Source organism: Halichoeres trimaculatus, unplaced genomic scaffold (genome assembly GCF_033239565.1).
Source record: "Halichoeres trimaculatus isolate MK-OKI-2021-1 unplaced genomic scaffold, fHalTri1.1 fHalTri1_scaffold_4, whole genome shotgun sequence".
Taxonomy (NCBI): Eukaryota; Metazoa; Chordata; class Actinopteri; order Labriformes; family Labridae; genus Halichoeres; species Halichoeres trimaculatus.
The window spans coordinates 11,558,785-11,565,149 of record NW_027437182.1 but is presented as its reverse complement, the minus strand read 5'-3'; positions in this window follow the sequence as shown (position 1 = coordinate 11,565,149).

Below are 6,365 nucleotides of genomic sequence, written 5' to 3'. Positions count from 1 at the left end.
ATCTGTCTGTGTAGGAGGATTTGGGTCAGTCATGTGACCTTTTCTAGTTAGTTAATTACAGGATCCCCTCTTTACTACACTGATAAGAGGTCAAATAAGTAGAGGTTCTGGTTATCAGTTTGCACACAAAAGACTCTTTGATGTTTATTATTAAATTTTTTCTTATACTACTTACTCAACTAGCAGATATGACCAATTCTAAGTTCTTTCAGAGCTTACAAAAGGATCTGCACCTTAGGCAGCGTTCCTTTCTACGACGCAACCTCTCATCCATGGACTGTATGATCTCACAATAATGCACCTTAGCAAGGCATCCAATATAAACTGGGATTGGCTGTGACGGGAAAGCACTGGAGCTGCACAGTGGTGAAGTCATAATAGCTACTGCCACACAGCAAGAAGAAGGTTTGATCCCCAGCTGGGGCATTTCTGTGTGGGGTTTGCATGTTCTCTTTGCACATGGATGTTCTATTTGCACATACATGAACGCTTTACAGGTCCCTTAGGCCTTCTCCCACAGTCAAATGACATTCTTGGGAAGTTCTGAGCAGAGCAGTTTTCCAAGTCAGCCCTGTATTATTTTTTCCTCTTTATAATTTTTTTTATAGCATTAAGCAGGACACAGTTTTTTGCCCACAGTCACCCTTTTGCTTCCCTACTCTTGGCCCACTCACTGTATGTTATGCCAAAGCTGCCCTGTAATGACAACAGTTTAAGGGTCTGTTTTGAATTATTGAATCAAAGGAGTATCATGGGATGGATGAGGAAACAGTTGAGAAAGAAAAGGGATTTAAATCTTGTAGAATAAAGTATTAGCTTAGGGAGAAGAGAGGAAAGAGAGCAGCATGTTGGGAGGACATGCAGCATTGATGATTGTATTATGCAATGAATACACTGGGAGGTCTTTGTCAGCTTGCCTGACTGTCACTTTGTTTCTTAAACCCATGCACCTGCATGTAAACAAACCTCCCCACGTTCTTACACACTTGCATATTCACAGGAGCATTATGGGAAAGCAGACTTTATCTTTTCCCACTCAAGCCTTCTCTAAACATTCAAGGAATTTCCACCATAATCACTGCTGATTGTCTGACTAAAGTCTTTCACAGATATGTGGGTACAAATCTGTGTGGTTGCAAGAAAGGGAACAAGATGTCTTCAAACTGACCTGATCCAACCCCCAGCAAGAAAGATTCAGTCAAAAAGGAGACCAGTTTCATCAGTCAGTCTCACTTCCCATGGCCTTGAGGAAGCTGACTCAAGGATGTTTATCTTACGTAAGATTAAGGAAGAAATGCCACATCTTCATGTTTAAAAATACTTTTACAGCTGAACAGAAATACAAAAAACAAGGTTTGGCCTCTGTTTTATGCTCAGTAATTCAAATTAGTCAAACCAAGATTTTATTCCCATTAGAGTTCCTACATCTGCTGAGTTGAGGTTTCAAAGAATGCTTAATTCCTGACTGACCTGTCAGGAGGTGAGGAAGTGTCACATTAATCCTGTTCCTCTTGGAGCATGTGACTCAAACCTCTTATTTTTACATCCACTTTTTAAAAGTGCTGCTTTGTACAAAAACTGTACATTTGATTGACCATACAATTCCTATCCTGATATAATTTTTGATAACATTCATGTTATGAACATAAAAAAGACTTTTGGCACATGTTTAAGGTTAGCTTGATAGACTGGGGAATGTAAGTTGACTAGTTAATAACAATTTCAAAAAGAGTCAGAGGATGTGCAAAATTAAAGTCCTTTGGGTTGGTGATTCAGTTTCAGGATACTTTTTTTTTACCACCAAAAGAAAAAACAAACAAACCAACATATCTAATAAAAAGCTTATCCGGTGGTAGTGGATGAGAAAATCACTTCACTCTGAACTGGCTAGCTTGCCCTTGTGACACAAAACAGGAGACTGATGTCATTGCTTTAGAGGGTGTTTAGCAAGATGTCACTCAGGGTTGTGCTTTAATGATGCTTCAGAATTTGCGTACCTTCTTGTTATTCCCTTTAAGAAATAAATAACTCACATGCCAGTTAAAAATTGCAGCCTCGGTTTGTTTTTTGTTTTTGTCGTAAAACCATAAAGTTTATGAACAACTATAATGATGCCAGCCTAAATTTAGAAGAAGAAAATAATATCATGGCAGTCCAAGAGTTCAACAACACAATAAAGTGATATGGTGTCCTCTTGTTTAACCTAGATTTGATAGCCAAGAACAAGATGTCCTGGATTGCAAAAATCATTATCAGTGCTCTCATGAGGAGGTTAATGATACCTTTTAGTATATATTATCTAAATTTTCTTACAAGTTTTATTTCTGTATATTGCTTTATGTTCTTAAAAACACAGCACCACTATACATACTGTAAAACATATGACAAAAAGCCTTCTGTTCATCACACCCTCACCCTGTCCTGTCTACCTCAGTGTCACTCCAGGAACTCACGTGCACAGGTTTCAGGTTACTAATGCACTTCACTCTGGTAACACTGTGGCATTGGCTATAGTGAGCAGATTTATGTGAGGGGAGAGGAGTGTGGACAAGGTCATGGAAGGTTTTTCTAATCAGACTTGGAGCTGCTGTATACAAGTGTGTGAGTTTGTGTGTGTGTGTGTGTGTGTGTGTGTGTGTGTGTGTGTGTGTGTGTGTGTGTGTGTGTGTGTGTGTGTGTGTGTGTGTGTGTGTGTGTGTGTGTGTGTGTGTAAATGGGTGAGTGGGTTGTCAAATGTGTGTTTTATTTCAATTTAGGTCAAATGCCGAACATCCAGGTGAAGCAGGTGACCTTTGATGTCTGGGTTGAGATCTTCTGGTTTTTCATGCATTTTCAAAGTGAAGAATCTCTGGCAGGAATTAATCATTGCAGAAAAACTGATAACAACTCAGGCTGAGCTCCAGTAAAAACACCTTTCTTTCCAACATATCGAGCTGAGACTCCCAAGCAGCAATGCTGCAGTGTTTATCAACACAGTAACCTCAGGCTTCAATGAAAACCAAGGAATTACATCTGAGCTGGCTGAGCGTGTATAGTAGCATGTGCTCTGCAGGGCACGTGACAGGAGGAGCACTGGAGAGTGAGATAGATTATCAATCTATCATCATGATTACATATAAGTGTCTTGCCATTGTCTTTCTCTTTAAATTGAAACTTACAGATAAGTGGACTTAACTTTGGATTGGGGTCACTATGTCCTCTATCAATCTTCCTGCAATTATGTCCTCCTCTTTATCTCATCATGTTTGCACGTGACACACCTGCATGCACAATCATGCACGTACATGCGCGTTCATGCTCATGTAGGACATTGTGGTTCTTGTGCACTGCAGCATTCCACAGTCGAGTATTAAACAGGAGGTAATGCTCTGCATCTCTAGCAGTGTTCTCATAGTTTGACATTGCTTATAACAAAAGATATTTAGTGGCTGTTGAAAGAATTTCCTTGAAGCACATTGTATGTCTGCATGCAAAGAGAAAATGTATCTTTAATATTAAGTGACTGAGGACTCACGCTTAAAGCAAATGTGTTAGACTGCACAGGTGAATCTATCCTGTGGCCCACAGCCAGCAACTCTGCATCTACTATGCAGTTACAGGTTAAAGTAGTTTGTTTAAGTTGATGTATTTTTCTCCAAGCACCAACATTTATTAAACTGGCTGAGTGTAATGGAAAAACAAATAGTGTTTCAGAAATCCCCTGTCCCAGACAACAAACATGACCCAGAAAACGTGACCGTTCCACTTGACCTAAACTCAAAAACTGTAACCTGCACTCATCCTCAGGGTGTTTGTCATTATAGTTGATATAAAAACAGCCTGCTGAGACCTCAGGAAGGCCAAAGAAAGAAGTTTAAAAAAAAAAGAATGAAGGATTGTTTATAACCAAAGCAATAAGATCCTGGTCAAAACATCAACACTGTCCTCACTGCAGGAATGTGACATTGAGAAAAATATGAGCGAAGCCTCAACACATGACTTTTTTTTTCTTTTTTTTTTTTTGAAGCCGCTCCATCTGGCTGTTGCATTTTTAATGTCTCTACAATGAAGATCTTTAGAAGCACCTCACGTTGCTGTCTCGCCGCTGTGATTCATCCTCACTGTCCTCCACCACCTGATTGTTCTGAATGAAAAAGGCCTCTCTTTTGCACTCTTCTGTTGAACATGCATTCAGTTTTCAGGAGCACACACACACACACATAAAACAAATAAGTGTATAGGGACAAATTCACATCATAAAACTTAAACTTGTTTCAGTGGTAAACAACATTACCTGGGATATGAAGTCGTAAAGTAATAAAGACATGAATATATTTGGCTTCTAGCCCATCCCTTTTCCACCTAACAGCCCAGTTTAAGCTATTTTTATATCCAGAAATACAAAGTAACATCATTTTTACCTTTTATGTAAGAAATCTAATGTTTATTATATAATACTGTTCACTTTGTTATATAATTACTCATTAATATATTATTTCCCTGAATGCAATGTCATTGTAGATTGTTAAGCCACATTCAATCATGTTTTGCCCCAGACGTGCTTTCTAGAGCGAGACAGACCTGGATTTGGTTTTATCCAATTTGCTTAGTAAATATTATGGTCTGCCACAGAGGAATATGCCTGCTGACATTTGGTGTTGCTGCCATAACAAAACACATCACAGATGAAAAGGATGAAAACACATCCTGCTGGAATGACAAGACAGTAACCAGAATGATCTGCAAAATTTCCACAAGATAAGCACAGGGTCACGTCACTGTGTGCTTGGATGAGCAGAAAGTGCAGACACAGACAAGGGCATTGTTTCTGTTGCTGTTTGGGCTGCTGCATTTTAAACCTGACCCACAAAAGAGCCAGTTTATACCTGTGCAGGTTAGAGATCCTTGGTAGAATTGTCAGCCTGTTTTTACAACTCTCCTGACCACAGGGTGCTGCTTCAGTTTAGCAGTTAATTTAAAGTGTTTGAAACTGGTGGTCTGGATTTGTTTACGACTCATCGTCACAGTGGGAAAGAAATGAAGGAGGGCATATGTGCAGAAAGTGAAACCTTACTGAGGCCTTGTACACAAGTAGCCAGGTATTCAAAAACAGATATCCCCCCTCATTCGTTTGTAAAAATACCTTTGTCCACACACACAAATCTGCCGATTAGTGCAGCTGAAAGCAAGACAAACACATTTGTGGCGTTTCACATTTTTTCAAAAGTGAAACCTGTGCAACCCAATCAGAATGGACCCTGTCATTCAGCTGTGATGTTTGAGAACCAAAAGCTCTGCTTCCCAGCGCACACAAGAAAACATGAAACCAGAGTTTTCCAAAATCTTCACTTTGGCCAGATTTTACAGAAAACATCGTTTCGTGTGGATTACAGGTCTACACTTATAAAAATATAAGGTTTCCCAGACACCTGGCTATGTATGGACATGGCCTTAAAATATCCAAGTAAACAAAATCTAAAAAAGTCTAACAAAAAATCCTGAGGAAACACAAAGACTGAAAGCACAAGCAACAGGTGTGAAGAAAGGTAAAAATAATGGGGAGGGAAACACGCAAGGGCCGGATGTAAAACAAGACATAAAAACCAAGGATAACTTATAATAAAAATAAAACAGGAAATACTGCACTCACAAGGTGAACAAGGGCGAAAGGGTAAAGACTGTCAACAGAAGACAAGAAATGATAAGTAAATATCAAACAGAAAATGACAGAAATGGATAAAACTACTCTACTCCCATTTTGAGTGCAAAAATGCGTCTTCTGATGCAAACAAGACACAGAATACGCTCATCAGAAACAAGGATTATTGTAAAGCCATGCTTTCTAGATGTGAAACATCTGAACTCAGAGCTTACATGAAGCAAAATATCCCTACAGATATGACAGCTGTCCCCAAAATTCATTTTTTCACACTTTCACAGGCTTAATAAAAGGAAACCAGGTCAACTGCCCTGAAAAGGACATTAATGCAAATCTCCAGACCTACTTATTCAGCCACCTAATTCTGAAGCTGTCTTCGTTTGACTCTATCTATGGTTGTGTGTCCAGTCATGTCTCCTGTTCATCAGAAGATAATCTGGACTGTTCCACTTCACACCGGTGCCTTTGATTCAATCTGGGTAAAGTTTCTCAACCCAGACAGTTGAGCTGATAAGGTGAGTCTTTGCTAGATAGGAACAGGTACAGCACTTGGCAAAGATCTCTTCTGTGGGATTTAGTTTAAGAGTCAGTCAAATCATCCACAGTCAGCTTGTCTCCATGAGTTGCTGGTGATTTTTTTTTGTATAAGTATTATTTTGAATTGATAACACTATTTCCACTGTGACACCACTGAGATGCCAGTAAGTCCAGCTTCAACTGGATAAAT